Source organism: Bos grunniens, chromosome 12, assembly GCF_055505025.1.
Source record: "Bos grunniens cultivar Pamir isolate PY7600 chromosome 12, Bosgru_T2T1.0, whole genome shotgun sequence".
In the NCBI taxonomy this organism is placed as follows: domain Eukaryota; kingdom Metazoa; phylum Chordata; class Mammalia; order Artiodactyla; family Bovidae; genus Bos; species Bos grunniens.
The window spans coordinates 2,271,705-2,290,177 of NC_141176.1; the positions used below are offsets into that span (position 1 = coordinate 2,271,705).

Genomic DNA, 18,473 nt, shown 5'->3' on the forward strand with positions numbered 1-18,473 from the left:
GAACAAACAGCAATTGCTCTTTGTTTAAATTTAATAGTTAAAAATGAACAGTTCTGGTGATAATTACCACATATTTATATTGGTATTTTACTTTTTAAGTTCTGGGAGAACAGCAGTTTAACTCGATTGAATCATGTTTTTTTAAGCCAAAGGTTAAGTGCTACTATTGCCTTTTAACATTAGAGAAGACAAAGAATTTACTAAAAAAATGCCCCAAATTAATAGTCATTTACAGTATATGTTTTTGTTGTGGAGGAGATGAAAAAAGAGCTAAAAGTAACCAACAATAGATTAAAGGAAATAAATATAACATTTATCTATTAATATTCGGAAACATATGTAGAAAATCATCAGTGTTGCCCACATTTGCATATGGCTGACTTTGGTTATTGGATGGATGAAGCATGTTTGTCACAGAAGACCCTGCAGGGCAAATGGAACACTAAGCACTTCACGCCACAAAACCAACCCTGCTGATGCAGCCCTTATCACACTACAAGCAAGAACATCACAGTGGCATTTGTAATAAGAATGTTGTTAATGATAATCTCATGATTTATGAAAAACATTGCTGGTTTTAGAATCATGCTTCATCTTAGTCCTGTTTCTAGCCACCAGAAAGATGGAATTTTTTTCATTGTGATAGTCTGTTTGCACTTCTCTTTAAAATATGCTTTTCCGGTGCATGGCACACGGGTATTTTAATTAAAACTCATCCATATGGAAGCTTTCTACCTGATCCTAGTAAATAATTTGAAATAGAAATATTTGAAAGAGACTATTACAAATCAAAAACAGTTACCAATTTGGAATTATAAGTAGAGTAGATTACATAGAACATGTTTATAGAAATGAGCCTTTATAATAAACACATATAAAGATGCTCAACATCACTCATTATTAGAGAAATACAAATCAGAACCACAATAAGATATCATCTCATGTTGGTCAGAATGGCTGCCATCAAAAAGTCTGCAAACAGTAAATGCTGGAGAAGGTGTAGAGAAAGGGGAATCTTTTTGTTGGTGGGAATGCATACTGGTACAGCCACTCTGGAGAATAGTGTGAACATTCCTTAAAAAACTTAAATACAACTGTCATACAACACAGCAATCCCACTTCTGGGCACACACACCAAGGAAACCAGTGTGTTACTTTTTGCTACTGGGGGAAGGCAGCTGAATAGGTGAGAAGAGGAACTTATAAGATATCAGACCGGATCATTCTAGAAACTGTATCCAAAGCAAGTATAATAAGAAAGAGGAAACTTCATAACCCAGAACTCCTGGCAGAGGCACTGCTGTGAGTACCAGGGCAGACTGGAGTGTGCTCAGCACATCGGGTCCCCTGAGAGGACACCAGGCGGTGAAAAGGCAGAGGGGCCCAGACAGTGACAGCTGCATGGAGACCCTCATGTTTCCAGACCCTCCCAGCATGAAGTAAAAATCCACAGACCATCACAGCCTATTTCATTTGGTTGGATTTCTTGTAGAAACTGGTGTAAAGGGAGAGATGGATGTTAAACCTTCTGAGAAGAGTAGAGGCTGTGGGGAACCAAAGGGAGGGTCCAGATAGGCACTGGCCTGTGGGTAGGAATTCCCACTGTCTGAGAGGGAGGAAGCCCTGGCTGACCCTTTGGTTACATGAGAGAGATGAAGCAGGTACTATCTGCTATAACTTATGTTACCAGTGTCAGGACTCAAGAGAGGGCGGGCTGGGTCCAGTCTCCTGGAGCAGGTCTGGCTGGAGTGAGGTAACAGACAGATCCCGGTGCTGGTGAGAGACCCTGCATGGGGACCCAGGGCTCTGACCAGGGTGAGTCAAACTGAGCATGTGAGTGGGTATCCATGTGCGGGAGGTGTTGGCCAGGACATACGAATCTTAGAAACCCAAGCAGAATAAGCCAGCTGGGCAGCTTTACCTGCAGTTACTTAGAGGGTCTCCTAAAGGATTCACGGGCTCATTCACCAACTCTATCTCTGGCTTAAATATTTCACATTCTACTGATTCTTTGGATGAAAAAACTGATATGCAGGTTCAATATCATCTTATTTAATTTTGAAGCACTGCAGAGATGTGAGGAGTCATCAAGACCATCTTGAAAGAGCCTAAGACAGAAACAGGAATTGACATCACATTAATATGGAAATGGACAGAGCGTGATGTCTGATTGGAGGGCATCGCAGTGAGCAGGGGGCTGCTCTTTGTTGCAGTGTTTGGGTGTGACTTCTCCTGTTGTGGAGCATGGGCTCTAGTCACATGGGTTTCAGTAGCTGCAGCCTGTGGGCTCAGTAGTTGTGGCTCCCGGGACACAGAGCACAGGCTCAATAGTTGTGGCGCACAGGCTTAGTTGCTCTGCAACCTGTGGAATTCTTCTGGACCAAGGATCGAACCCATGTCCCTTGCATTGGCAGGCAAACACCTATCCAATGCACCACCAGGCAAGCCCAAGAACAGATACTTTTTGAGAGCAGTTTAGAACACAGTCATACATAACAACTCCCAACCTTGATCTAAAAAGAGCTTGTGTCATGATTTCGAGGAAGGGGCACTGTATTGGTTATTTACTGCTGCATAACAAAGTATGACAAAATTATTGACTGGGTTTCTCTTACCTTGGATGTGGGGTATCTCTTCACGGCTGCTCCAGCAAAGTGCAGCCACTGCTCCTTACTTTGGACGAGGGGTATCTCCTCACTGCTGCCCCTCCTGAGACACAATATTCATTGCATCACTGTTTACAATAGCTAGTACATGGAAGCAACTTAGATGTCCATCAACAGACAAATGGATAAGGAATTTGTAGTGCATATGTACAATGGAATAAATATTCAGTTCAGTTCAGTTCATTTCAGTTGCTCAGTCGTGTCCAACTCTTTGCAACCCCATGAATCACAGCACACCAGGCCTCCCTGTCCATCACCAACTCCCGGAGTTAACTCAGATTCACGTCCATCGAGTCAGTGATGCCATCCAACCATCTCATCCTCTGTTGTCCCCTTCTCCTCCTGCCCCCAATCCCTCCCAGCATCAGTCTTTTCCAATGAGTCAGCTCTTCGCATGAGGTGGCCAAAGTATTGGAGTTTCAGTTTTAGCATCATTCCCTCCAAAGAAATTCCAGGGCTGATCTCCTTCTGGTTGTACTGGAGTTTCAGCTTCGGCATCATTCCCTCCAAAGAAATCCCAGGGCTTATCTCCTTCAGAATGGACTGGTTGGATCTCCTTGCAGTCCAAGGGACTCTAAAGAGTCTTCTCCAACACCACAGTTCAAAAGCATCAATTCTTCTGTGCTCAGCCTTCTTCACAATCCAACTCTCACATCCATACATGACCACAGGAAAAACCATAGCCTTGACTAGACGGACCTTTGTTGGCAAAGTAATGTCTCTGCTTTTGAATATGCTATTGATATCTTAATATAATTGAGAAAACTGATGTATTACAATACAATGAAAGTTAATACTTCAAATTAATTTTATTTACTACTGGAACACTAGAGGAGGTGGTACGAAGAATATAAGAATGCTAATCTAGAAATCAGGAGCTTTTTGTATTAGTTCCTTCCCTCCCACCAGGTGTGTAGTCTCAGAAAGATAATTAACCTCTTCTTACCTTATCTAAGGGATTCCTGCCCACAGTAGTAGATATAATGGTCATCTGAGTTAAATTCACCCATTCCAGTCCATTTTAGTTCTTCTTTTCCTAGACCTAATTTTCAGTCCATACAATGACTCAAAGTTAAAGGAAGGATAGGACATAAACTTTCAAAATTTGCATTTTTTCTGTCAAATGAGAGTTCAAAAAATTAATTCCATTGAGGTTTTAATATTAATATATAACTTGAATTGTAGAAGAATACATTAATAGGAAATATATATCATTCTAAGATAAGTAAAATACTTAATACATTATTCCTAAACTGATTTTTTTTGCTGTTGTTTTATAAGATTAGATTGCAGATTTCCTTTCATTAGAAAAGTACTTTACAACATTCGTTGAACAATACGTCATACAAATAATCTTTCTTGAGAATTTGTGATAAATCAGAGACTTTCTGACAATTAAAAATAGAAATAGCCTTCATATATCACTGTATCAGATAAGCTGTGTCCAGCTATAAGAAATAGAAATCCTAAATTACTTTGCTAGCATATGAGATAAGTGCAACTGTGCAGGAGAAAGGGAGTGCAAAAAGAAGAAAAAACCTCCTCCTGGATATCACAGTCACTTGAAAGTGCCGAGGGCAGGCCTTCGGCAGAAGGCCTGGTCGGTGGTCACCTGGCCCAGCAATCTGCAACAGTGTAGGCGCCAAGGATGCAGACTTGATGGGGAATGTGCCCTCAGCGCCCCCACCCCCGGACTTGGGGCAGCTCTCAGGACACCACAGACTTTGTCAGTGATGCCGCACCTCACTGAGGCTTTCCCCGAGCCCTGGACGGCGGGGCCAGGACTGCAGAGCAGCTTGAGGGCTGCCCCAGGGCTGACTCCCAGCAGGAACACCCTGTTGAGGACAGCTGTGGCTCAGCCTTCCATGGGGACTGAGACTACTGAGAGCCTTGGAGTCGCTAAGGGACAAATACTTGAATCCTTGGTTGAGGGCACAGCTGCCAGTGGGGTGGAGTTGCACACCATGGAGAGCTCGAACTCGGCCCCAGCAAGGCCTAGAGCACCCCACCTCCTGTGGATGCCCCAGCCTCTGCAGTGGGCACGGTGCCCACCAGTCAGCCCACCAAGTCATGGGCCAGTCTTTTTCATGATTCTAACTCTATTCTTCCTCCTTGCCTGTGGTTTCTGTGGAAACTAAGAATTCCCCTTCCACCACATCTCCCTTCATCTCTGAAAAGCAGGCAGAAGTCAAGGAAGGGCTGGTTCCAGTTTCAGAGGATCCCGAAGCCATAAAGATTGCAGAGTTCCTGGAGAACACCACCCTGATTCATAAACCAGTGTCGTTGCAACCCTGTGAGCTGATCTACACAGGAAATTGGTGCTACATCAAAGCCACACTGCAGGCGTTGGTAGCTTGCCCACCAATATATCACCTGATGAAGTTCATTCCCCTGTATTTAAAAGTGCAAAGCCCTTATACATCCACACCCATGACAGACAGCTTTGTTTAGCTAATGAATGAGTTTACTAATATGCCAGTACCTCCAAAACCCAGACAAGGTCTTAGGGATAAAATCATGAGGGATATCTGCCCCAGAGCTGCCTTTGAACCCACTTATATTTGTAGACTCCTGACGGTGATCAAGTGGAGCCTGTCTGAAGAGGATGGGCAAGAAGATGCTGAGGAGTACTCAGGTTTCATTCTAAATGGACTCCATGAGGAAATGCAGAACCAAAAGAAACTTCTATCACCAAATAATGAAAACCTTACTGTTTCCAGTGGACCCAAAAGCCACTCAGTGAACAAAGAGGAGCAGGAAGAACCAGAAGAAGGAAGTGAGGACAAGTGGGAGTAAGCAGGCCCCGGAAACAAGACCACAGTCACTCATCAGGTGGCCTTTGTTCAGACCCCCATCGCTGGCATTTTTTGGTAGACACATCAGGTCTGTGGTTTACCAGCAGAGTTCAAGAGTCTGCCACTGGGCAGCTGTTCTTCAATCTGCATCTGGAAATCCAGTCCAACAAGATATGCACTGTCCAGAATGCACTGGGGAGCCTGGTGGCCAGAGAGTCTGTCCAGGGTGACACCACCAAAACTGAACAAGAGGTGGAGATCAGCTGGAGAGTGACTCTGGAAAAGCTCCGTCTTATGCTCCTGCTGCACCTCAAGCGGTTCGTGTACAAGACTGGGGGCTGTCAGAAGCGCATCAGAAATGCTGAATATCCTGCGGACTTGGAAATGAGTAACTAAGACTGCTCTCTCCGGGGCTTAAAAATAAGAACTTTAAATGCCACAGAGCCTATAGGCTGTTTGCAGTGGTCTACCACCACTGCGGCAGCGCCACGGGCTGCCACAGGACATCTCCCAGATCAGGCTCAAGGGCTGGCGGCACACTGACGAGCAGACTGTGACGGTGATCAGCCCAACTGTCAGGATGATCAGCCAGATGGTCACGGTGATCAGCCGGACCGTCAAGGCCATCAGCCAGCAGCAGGAGCGACGCCCACCGCAGAGCTCGCAGCCCACCTCCGCGCGCCACAGTTGTGTGGACCTGCTGTAGCCGCGCCTAGGCTGCTTGTAGGCTCCGCTCTCACCACCTCCCCTCTTCTCTTTAGTGGCTCTTAAAGGACAGACTCTTTATCCTTATCGCAAAAATGGGCTAGAGTGAAAGGAGACGCCTTGTGGTTTGTGCACAGCATAGCTTCCACTGACTTCTAGCTTCCAAATCAAAATCATCTGGTGAAACAGACTGTCGCTTGATTCAAGAAAATACATGAGAAATCCATTTCTGAAATAATAGTGATTTCTGAGTAAGAAGGGTAACTTGCGTTTGATTCCCGGTCTAATTACATAGTAGAGTAAGTCCTGCACCAGCAACAACAATTGTAAATTTGTGAAAATGAATTTTATCTTTCCTTAAAAAAGATAAATTTTTAAATCCATCACACTTTCATCCCTCACCCTTTAGTTTTTGATCAATAACAAAAACAAGCCAGTTACCAGAGAAGAAATAGTTCCTCAAAAGATAAACAAACACAAAAAAAGTTGCTGGTTCCTAACAGGAAAAATACATTTTAATAATTGTGCAAGGAGAAGCTGCTTACATACACATGGCAGATCAAATATTTGAAGTTACAATGTCAGTCACATAGAAAGGTGATTGTAATTTTATTGCCATTAAAAGATTTCAAAGTGCATTCATGCTTCTGTGTACACATAATGAAAAAGGAGCAAAACAATGAAGATTGGTATTTCCCTCCGGCTGCTGTCTTATTCTGCTGTCTGCTCTTCTATGATGCCACGTTTCTAATGTACACAGTTAGCGATAGCTAGGAGTATACAGTTGTTGCCCATCAATAAAAATCACAAAGTTGGTTTAAAGCTGAAAAAGAAAACAAACCTCCACATTCAAAAAACTAAGATCATGGCATCCAGTCCCACAACTTCATGCAAATAGAAGGGGGAAAGTGGAAGCAGTGGCTGACTTTATTTTCTTCGGCTCCAAAATCACTGTAGATGGTGACTGCAGCCATGAAATTAAAAGATGCTTGCTCCTTGGAAGAAAAATTATGACCAACCTAGACAGCGTATTAAAAAGTAGAGTCATCACATTGCCAACAAAGATGCGTATAGTCAAAGCTATGGTTTTTCCAGTAGTCATGCATGGATGTAAGAGTTCGACCATAAAGAAGGCTGAGAGCTGAAAAACTGATGTTTTCAAATTGTGGTGCTGGATAAGACTCTTGAGAGTCCCTTGGACTGCAAGGAGATCCAACAAGTCCATCCTAAAGGAAATGAACCTTCAATATTCATTGGATGGACTAATGCTGAAACTGAAGCTCTAGTACTTTGGCCATATAGTAGAGAGTCAACCCGCTAGAAAAGACCATGATGCTCAGAAAGACTGAAGACAAAAAGAAAAGGGGCAGCAGAGGATGAGATGGTTAGATAGCATCACTGACTCAATGGATGTGAATTTGAGCAAACTCAAGGAGATAGTGGAGGGTAGAGGAGCCTGTCATACTGCAACCCATGAGATCACAAATCATCTGACAGGACTTAGTGACCTAACAAGAACAACAACATCACACATAGCAACATATAATTTCAGTTTAGCTTTGTTTTTTTAAATTACTATCTCCCTTGCTAGGAGTCAGCTTCATCAAGACAGGAGTTATGCTCCTCTTATTCATTTCTGTATTACTCATTTGGAAAAAATTTTTGTTGGTGACTGAAAACTATTTCTCTTCTCCTCTTACATAGCAGACACTAATTTAGCTCAGGTATCAGGAGGTTCTTGATCTCAGGGAAGATGGAACTAGCTATCTAGGAGGAGGCTTGTAATTCAATTCCACCCTTAAGATATAATGAGAAATGTGGAATATCTTCTGTATGTTGTATGAGGATGTGATATCTGGAGTTACAGTATCCAGACTGCAACCAGGAGGGATAGTTCTAGCAAACTGCAAAGATATCAATCCTGAGATCCAACATCAATAAGCTGCTGCACACACCTAGCAAATACCTACCAAATGTTAAGGGACATAAATAAAGACAACTATGTGTTTAAGCTGTTTTCTGTTGCAGTGGCTAGATTAAGCCAAAAGTATTATGACTTAGTACACTGCTTGACACAGGCAAGCAACTTGTGTTCAGTTAATACAGGTATTTGTTTTTGTTGAATGAATAAAAAAACTACATAGCTAAAGCAATTTGAGAAAGAATGGGGAAGGTATCCAGGGAATTTAATCTACATTAAAAATACAATTTTGGGGGGGGGGATTAATCTAAGGGAGGGAAAAGTAGGAACAGGGTACATATTATATTGCCTGGTGATATTTATTAACCAATTTATACAAATATTTTTTCATTAAATAAAAATGTAATGAAGACTTACTACTTCAAGAAGTATTACATTAAGGAGGCACACAGTATATTGTTTGAAAATATAGGTCACGGAATACTTAAACACAGCCACTCAAAATCTGGTGCCGTAAAGTAAGTTACTAAATCTCCGTTAACTTCAATTTGCATGTGTGTATGCTAAGTCACTTCACTCATGCCTGACTCTGCGACCCAATGAACTGTAGCCTGCCAGGCTCATCTGTCCATGGGGTTCTCCAGGCAAGAATACCGGAGTGGGTTGCCATGCCCTCCTCCAGGGGATCTTCCTGACCTAGGGATTAACCCTAGGTTAAAGTCTCTTATGTTTCCCGTATTGGCAGGCAGGTTCTTTAACACTAGTGCTACCTGAGAAACGTTAACTTCAGTTTATCCCTCTTCAAAAGGAAATAATCACACTTTTAAAAGGTTAGTGTGATGAGAGGATACATGTAAAGTGCTCAATGTCCTACATGCCCATTAAGTAGTAAATAATAAATAGTTTTATATTTGTTATTATAATGACTAAGTATGGCTAAGGGAAATGGGACACAAAGGTGAAAAATATATAGCCCCTTTCCATAACAAAAATGCCTTAATATCTGAATATTGAAATAACATAAAACAACATGAAGAATGTGAAGGAAAGAAAAGTGTTTCTGCTTTGGAAGATAAGACAAGGTTTTAGTAGAGGAGAAGACATTTGGTCTGTATCTTTAATGAAAGGTTGCATGTTCACATGCAGAGATGAGCAGTGAAGAATGTATGCCACGGTGGTTGGAAAGGGAGAACTAACAAACATTACAGACAATAAAACCTAGGAAGAGGAGGACAGGAAAATATAAGGCCATATAGCTCATGGCTGGTAGAATGGCTTAGCACCAGTACAGACTTAAGAAAGAGGCCTGTCGAGGTAAGCCCGTGGAAAGTGCTACCTCTCATGGAGGAGGAGTTTCAATAACTAACTAGGAAGGCTCTGGCTTTTTTGGCAGGCAATGAGGTGCCATGAAAATATTTAAAGCAGGACAAGAAAGTGACGTGATTAAAGTGTGGCCAGACACTGTTAATGTCCTTCCACAGCCATCCTTCCTTTGGTTTGCCCAGTTTTAAGGGATGAAGACCACCAGCTCTGACAATGTAACTGAAATCTGAGCAATGATTTGTAAGGAAGATTTACTGAGTGCTCCAGGAAAACGACTGAGCGACTTCACTTTCACTTTTCACTTTCATGCATTGGAGAAGGAAATGGCAACCCACTCCAGTGTTCTTGCCTGGAGAATCCCAGGGATGGGGGAGCCTGGTGGGCTGCCGTCTATGGGGTCACACAGAGTCGGACACGACTGAAATGACTTAGCAGCAGCAACAGCCAGGAAAATAAGTTTTTTTTAAAGAGAAAGATATACAAAGGGAAAATCATTATACTCTCTCCCTCATTGGTTCCCCTTGCTGAACTCACCCTGTGAGTTCTGTTGTGTACAGATACAGACAGTGTTTAGAGCTTCAGTGGCAATCTTGAAAAATGATCTCTCACACTCACAGATGATGGTTAAGTGATAAGATTCAAGAAGCCTGGGTCTTTGACGACATTATTGAACTGCGGAGTCAATTCCAGGACTGCCTATTCCCAGACGACCAGTTAAGCAAATAGTAGATACACTGTAGGTTAAGCTGCTGTTGGTTAGTGGCTTGTTCTTTGTGGCCACATCATTCAAACTAATCCTGAGAGCGGTGTGTTAGGAAGATTCATAAGAGATCGATGGGATGAACTGATGCAGTATGAAAATAAGGATAACCAGTAGGAAAACAATTACTGAGCATGTCTTGTGTGCATTTTTGAAATTAAGAAACACATGTACAGCACTTACAATGCACCAGACGCTATGAAGCACTTTGCTCATTTCTCACTAAATCTCTGTGAGGTAAATACTGTCTTTATCCCCACTTTTCAAATAAGAAAACTGAGTCAGAGATTAGTGATACAGTTTCCCCAAGGACACAGAGCTAGCTAGCATTAGTGAAGCATTCACCCAAGAAGTCCAGCTCCAGACTCTGCTCCGAGCTATTCGTATGCGGTTAATTTACATGCAAACACTATCCTACTTTTATGTGAAGATCTTATGAGGGAAAAAGCCACCATTATAGCCATTTTTTTCAAGTGAAGAAACTGAAGCAGAGAGGATAAGTAATTTAAGGTCATGTATATAACAAGGAATGGAGCAGAAAGTCAAGGCCAGTTCTACCTGATTTCAGAGATACAACCTTGTTGCCAGATCTCCAGCGATGAGACTACTCCAGACTTCTGAATCAGAGGAGTGGCTCTAGAAATATAAAAGGAGGAACTTACACAAGACAGAGGTTAGATGAGGATTAAGGGCAGATTTTATGTTAGGGGAAAGGACGAAAGGTGATTCTGGTTTTTCAAAGCTGAGTTAAAGCACACAGATACTATGTTGTTGTTTTTTGTGTTTTGTGTTTTTTTTTTGAAGTATAGTTGATTTTCAATGTGTGTTAATTTCAGGTGTACAGCAAATTGATTCAGATATATATATAGATATACAGATATAGATATCCTTTTTCAGGTTGTTTTCCCATATTAGTTCAGTTCAGTTGCTCAGTCGTGTCCGACTCTTTGCGACCCCATGAACCGCAGCACACCAGGGCTCCCTGTCCATCACAAACTCCTGGAGTTCACTCAGACTCATGTCCATCGAGTCAGTGATGCCATCCAGCCATCTCATCCCCTGTCATCCCCTTCTCCTCCTGCCCCCAATCCCTCCCAGCATCAGAGTCTTTTCCAGTGAGTCAGCCCTTCCCATGAGGTGGCCAACGTACTGGAGTTTCAGCTTCAGCATCATTCCCTCCAAAGAAATCCCAGGGCTGATCTCCTTTAGAATGGACTGGTTGGATCTCCTTGCAGTCCAAGGGACTCTCAAGAGTCTTCTCCAACACCACAGCTCAAAAGCATCAATTCTTTGGCGCTCAGCTTTCTTCACAGTCCAACTCTCACATCCATACATGACCACAAGAAAAACCATAGCCTTGACTAGATGGACCTTTGTTGGCAAAGTAATGTCTCTGCTTTTGAATATGCTATCTAGATTGGTCATAACTTTCTTTCCAAGGAGTAAGTGTCTTTTAATTTCATGGCTACAATCACCATCTGCAGTGATTTTAGAGCCCAAAAAAATAAAGTGTGACACTGTTTCCACTGTTTCCCCATCTATTTCCCATGAAGTGATGGGACCGGATGCCATGATCTTCGTTTTCTGAATGTTGAGCTTTCAGCCAACTTTTTCACTCTCCACTTTCACTTTCATCAAGAGGCTTTTTAGTTCCTCTTCACTTTCTGCCATAAGGGTGGTGGTGTCATCTGCATATCTGAGGTTATGATATTTCTCCCGGCAATCTTGATTCCAGCTTGTGTTTCTTCCAGTCCAGCGTTTCTCATGATGTACTCTGAATATAAGTTAAATAAGCAGGGTGACAATATATAACCTTGACATACTCCTTTTCCTATTTGGAACCAGTCTGTTGTTCCATGTCCAATTCTAACTGTTGCTTCCTGATCTGCATACAGATTTCTCAAGAGGCAGATCAGGTGGTCAGGTATTCCCTTCTCTTTCAAAATTTTCCACAGTTTATTGTGATCCTCACAGTCAAAGGCTTTGGCATAGTCAATAAAGCAGAAATAGATGTTTTTCTGGAACTCTCTTGCTTTTTCCAGGATCCAGCGGATGTTGGCAATTTGATTTCTGATTCCTCTGCCTTTTCTAAAACCAGCTTGAACATCAGGAAGTTCACGGTTCACATGTTGCTGAAGCCTGGCTTGGAGAATTTTGAGCATTACTTTACTAGCGTGTGAGATGAGTGCAATTGTGTGGTAGTTTGAGCATTCTTTGGCATTGCCTTTCTTAGGGATTGGAATGAAAACTGACCTTTTCCAGTCCTGTGGCCACTGCTGAGTTTTCCAAATTTGCTGGCATATTGAGTGCAGCACTTTCACAGCATCATCTTTCAGGATGAAATAGCATTTCCCATATAGATTATTACAAAATGTTGAGTATAGTTCCCTGTGCTCTAAGTAGGTCCTTTATGTCCTTGTTGTTTAAATATAATAGTGTGTATATGTTACTCCAAAATTTCTAATTAGGGATACTATTTTTTAAAAGAAAGTCTGGAAAATGAATATTTTAAATTTATATTTTGAGAAAATACTTCAAAATCCTTGTCAGCACACCCAATAAGTTAGGGTAAACTCCAAAAGCAGATATCAAGGTGAATCATTTTGTTTAAGTGGCAGTTCATACGTGCATCTAAAAATGTGTCCCAGGAGCAATGAGGAGGGGCCTCGTCCACTCAATCCTTTTGCAGCTTAAGATCCTTGAGGTAATTCTCTAAACAAACCCACACTTGCCTCCCCACCCCCAGGCCTCTGCCACAGCCACACACTTCTCCCTCCCTCAGCGACACATTTTGGCTTCTAATTTCTCATCTGTGGTTATCAACCACCCCTCAGGAAATTCAATTTTCCAGGCATACAATGCCAGATCCTATGCTTCCTCAGCGCAGGACACAAGGCGTCATTTGTTTTGAGAACACAATACATGTAGTGCTGTGGGAGGAGTCTTGTGATAGGAACTATATTCACGGAATCTCTGTAGGCTGTTTCCCGGGCTTCCTTCACAGAGTCACCTGCACACTAGCTCCAAGCCTCTGTTTTCCCACAGAACCTTATTTCTATCCCTTGGACAAAGCAGATGATTTTTCTGTTGTCAGAAGTTTAGCTCTAGGTGAAGGTTTTGGTTTGGGATTAAAATTACTTTTTCCATCTCCACCTGAAACTATTCAGTGGCCTCCAGGAATTTAACTTAATTTATTCAATTACTTCCATTAAACGCTGACTACGTGCCAGGCACCACACTAGAAGCTTAAAGTCTAGGAAAGCGCTGCTTCTCAAACTCTGACTGCATGGGAAACATCTGGGTATTGGTTAATGCCCCACTGCAGATGCATTAGGTCAGAGGTGGGGTTGAGATTCTGCATTTCTAAAAGGCTCCTGGGTGAGTCCATTGTGAATAGCCCTCGAGGAAGATGGAAATATAAACAAATAAGAAAGAGGTATAGATCCTATGATAAATATGTGAGAAGCCGAGAACGGAAAGAGGTTTCTCAAACTTCTCTGGGCTGCACTGCTTCCTCAGTAACCTCCCTAGACTGCTCCTGATTTATTTCAGTATTTCAGGTCCTGCTTTAAACCTCTGCCATCTACTCCTACTCTAAATATTTGATACACACCTACTCCAGCTAATATTCTCCTATACTTACAAAAGCATCTTTCTGCATCACTAATTCCTTCATACTTCTCCTTTGTTTTCCTTAAATGTTTACAGAATTCCCCCATCTTGGCTTCTAATTTCTTATCTGTGGTTATCAATTACCCCTCAGGAAATTCAACTTTCCAGGCATACAATGCCAGATCCTATGATCTCAGCCTTATGAACACTGCTGCTGCTGCTGCTGCTGCTAAGTCGCGTCAGTCGTGTCCGACTCTGTGGGACCCCATAGACGGCAGCCCAACAGGCTCCTCTGTCCCTGGGATTCTCCAGGCAAGAATACTGGAATGGGTTGCCATTTCCTTCTCCAGTGCATGAAAGTGAAAAGTCAAAGTGAAGTCGCTCAGTCGTGTCCGACTCTTCTCGATCCCATGGACTGTAGCCTACCAGACTCCTCCGTCCATGGGATTCTCCAGGCAAGAGTACTGGAGTGGGGTGCCATTGCCTTCTCCGTATGAACACTAGTAGTATATAAACATATACATGTTATACATTTATATGTTGATTCTTTGTATATAATCATAACAATAGTTAACATATATGAAGAGCTTAAAATATGCCAAGCACTATAATATCATAAAAGTCTGTGAGATTGGCACTGATATTATCCCATTTGAATAAAACTGAGACAGAGACATTGAAATCACATTGCCATTAACCAGTTTGAAAGTTATATCTTCAAAGAATGGTGCCATTTAAAATGAAACTAATTACACCTAAATCTATTCACTGTTGTGTAAGTTTGGGAAGATGTGCTAGCCATTTCTGTGGCGTGGGAAGTCTCCTCCATGATAGGGACGGAATCAGACATTTTCTCCATCTGGGAGTAGGAGAAGATATGGTGTCTATCAAATGTGCTTTCAAATCTGGTTAAATGGCTGTGTCATGGCAACTTACAGCTCTACATGAGTCAGTTAAACTCTTAATTCAGTTCTGCCTTATACAGATGAGAGACTCACTTTTATTTGATACTTTAGGTTCTGATCAAGTCTTTTAGTCAAGTGTCTCAAAAATGCAAATACAAATCTTCATTTTATAAAATCATCTGGATTTAACAGAAAATCTGATCTCACTAGAGAATTGTATCATGCTGGGTTCCTTTCATGCTGTCTCTATAAATTGAATTGCCTTTTCACCAAAAAGATTATTTTGAACTCAAGGAAAACTTCTTAAAAAAATAAATGACAATGAAAGCCCAAAGGACATTCAATATGAAACCAAATTATTATAGCATTAAAGGATCTAAGTTAAATCCACGAAGGCAAGAAAATTCAAAGCAAGGTTTTAGGAATAAAATTCCTTCAGTTTCATGCCTCACTGCATGTGCAGGACCACTTCCTTAAACATTAGGACGGAGTAGAGGCAATGAAATTCTTAGGCTGACAACTCCCATGGAACTTTAAATCAGTGAAGGAACTCAAAATATTGGTAATAGAAGCAGGATCAGAAAGGAATAATACAATTTTTTTTTTTTTTCAAATGGAACCTTTCATTGCTACTGTTTTCTCATCCTTAGTATTTTCTTTGTCCTTGGTATTTTCTTCAACATACTTCCCAGAAGCTATCTTTTGGCCATAAAAGTGGTACCACAAAAGTGAGATTCCATTTCGGTTGCCATTACCACCCCTACCTGACCTAATCACCTCCTACCCACGGCCCTCACTGCTTCCCGGATTCTGCCTTCTCATCTTCATTTCTTTTTGTCTGTTGCTCAGTCCTGAAAACAACTGTGAGCTGCTTTTGGCAGGAGAGGGCTCACTACAGGCCCCTTTGTTTTGTTATTTCCCTTAAACCAGGCACCCCCACCCTCTGCTCATTTCAGGCCAGCAGTCTGCTCCAATGTTATGGTCACACAATACCTTGCCTAACCTGTTGGTTCTCTCCACAGCTCAGAAAAGTAGAAGTGAAGACCAAGTAGCTGACAGGTGACCAGATCTCTTCCTTAGCTTCCCCATCAGTGATCTCACAAATAAACTGCTTGAACAAGATAGCAAATAAAGGAAAATAACAAGCCAATAAGCCTGCACAGCAACCTGCACACAATGGGGATGGTGACGACTCTGAACCCCATCTCAGTGATCAACTGAAACCACTCCCTGGTTCCCTTTAAAGCTTTCATGGCTGAGCAGAATCTTCAGAGGTGTTTTTGGGGAAACACTGAGTCTACCATCTCCCCATACTGCCAACATTCTAATTAAAAGCAATTTTCCTTTCTACCAACCTTTGCCTCTCTCAAGCATTGATCTTTGAACGGCAAGCAGCCAGACCTGATTTAACAACACAATCTTTCTTTGTTCTTTCCATTTAGTCCCCTAATGAACCTCAAATTCAAATCCTTCATGAGCTTACTGCACCACCCAGATGACAATGTCCAGCTGTTTCAACGTGCATACATGTGGAGGGGGTTCTGATACAAGCAGGCAAGGACAGCACTCCAGAATCAGTGGGCAAGTAGCAGTTTTTGTCTGTTGCATCAGATCATTCAAAGGGCCTGGAAGTTCATGTGCTTCATATTGAGCCTAAAAGCAAATATTTCTTGCCTCTTGCTATAAGAAAGTAAAGTAAATATTCTGGAGTCACTTTTACTCCTAGGGGATAACTCTTTTCTGTAAGTGACAATAACCTCTGTCGGCTCCCCCAGTTTCTTTTCTATGACAACCAGAGGGTGCCCCTGCCTCATACAGCCTCTGGTGAGTACACGGTGCAGGCGTTTATCCAGGGCAATTCTCTCCTCTCTCAGTTGTGCTTAGCAACAACCTGGATTCAGTCATGTACACGGCTTTGCAATTCAGAGTATCAGGCATAATTTATTTCTCTCCTTCTTTCTCACTTTGGAATCAAAATGGTCTGAAATTCGGTAATTCCTCTTGCATGGTTTCAATTCAGTATGTTAACATTGCCTTTTTGGCTGTTTTCCATGCTGCAGAAAAATCTGGGAGGGTGGAAAACCCACCTATATTCTATTTCTTTTTACATTAAGTCTAGCTAAGTTAACGGAAATGTGCTAATTAATCTCTATTATACACAACTCTTTAGCTGTACAGCCCTTTCTCTGCCTATTTAAGTTTATTCAAATAAGGTAGCACAATGTAGTTCTGCATCATTTTCACAAGATGGCACTGCAACTTTCTGTATTTCTTACTGAGCAAGGAAATAAAATACAATTCTAAAATTTATAGTTTAAATTACATAAGTTATAGTTGAATATTAAAGAGAATATAATGGCATACAACTACATGATGATCTAATTTTCTTTAAATATTTTAACTCCCTTTAAAAAAGTAATCAGTGAAAATCAGAACAAACTCAACTTTTTTAAAAAATAAACTTCTCCTTTGTTGTTTTGTTTTATTTTTGGTTGTATTGATGGGTGATTTTCTTTAACTTTTTAAATTTGTGTTGGGGTATAGCCAATTAACAAACAATGATGTGATAGTTTCAGGGGAACAGTGAAGGGACTCAACCATACATATACATATATATGTATCCATTCTCCCCCAATATCCTTTGGACAGCAAAGAGCTCAAACCAATCAATCCTAAAGGAAATCCGTCCTGAATATTTATTGGAAGGATTGATGTGAAGCTCCAACATTTTGATTACCTGATGCAAAGAGCCTACTCAATGGAAAAGACACTTGTGCTGGGAAAGATTGAGGGAAGGAGGAGAAGGGGAAAAGAGAGGATGAGATGGTTGGATGGCATCACCGACTCAATGGACATGAGTTTGAGCAACCTCTGGTAGATAGTGAAGGACATGGAAACCTGGCATGCTGCAGTCCACGGGGTCACAAAAAGTCAGACAGGACACAAATGAATGACTAAACAACATTCTCCCCGTAACTCCCCTCCCATTCAGGCTGCCACATAACATTGAGTAGAATTCCATGTGCAATACAGTAATATGACATGGTATTTTCACTGATACAGAGATGCTAAAGCTCTAGTTTCTACTTTTTTAATTCAATTTTTCTAATAATGTAATAAGTTCTTATCTGGAGTTCCATTGTCATTAAAAGTGTCAGATTTTTTCCCCAGAAATTTAGGCTAGGGAGAAATCAGAACCATCAATTCAAATTTAGATCTTATTACCATCTATAAGCACAACCTTGCAAAGAGTAGACATTTTTCAAAAGAAGATATAGATAATGCAAGTGATAGGAGAAATAAAAGAAAAAAGTAAAGAAGGCATAACTACTTAAATTCTTCTATGTCTGTGCCCTGAAGTGTGCATTTCATGTAATTTTATGCGGTAATAACAGAGAACATTTATTGAGTTCTTATTCTCTGCTAAACACTATGCTGAATTCTTTACATGGATGAGCTCCCTTGATTCTCCAAGCCCTATGAGGTTGTTACTATTATTATCCATATCTTAACTAGGACAAACTAATACTCAGTAGGATCATACATTCATTCATTTCTTCTTTCAACAAGTGATTACTGAGTGGCTACTATGCGGCTTAAACATTTGAACACAGCACAGTTTGAGTTAAACCCAGAATCTACTGAGATCAAAACCTAAGACTCCTTCACTTAATTACAGAACTATAAAGAATCAATTTCTCAGATAAGCCTAACAGCCAATTAAGTGGTGAAAAAGAGAAGAAACTCCACCACAAAATGAATAAGCAAATTGACACACTACCAAAA

At 41.3% G+C, this 18,473-nt stretch overlaps 1 pseudogene; it reads left to right on the top strand.

Annotated features, from left to right (window-relative positions):
* The first annotated feature begins 1,790 nt into the window (after window positions 1-1,790).
* Window positions 1,791-6,167, top strand: LOC147361329 (ubiquitin carboxyl-terminal hydrolase 10 pseudogene; annotated as a pseudogene).
* Window positions 6,168-18,473: the final 12,306 nt, after the last annotated feature.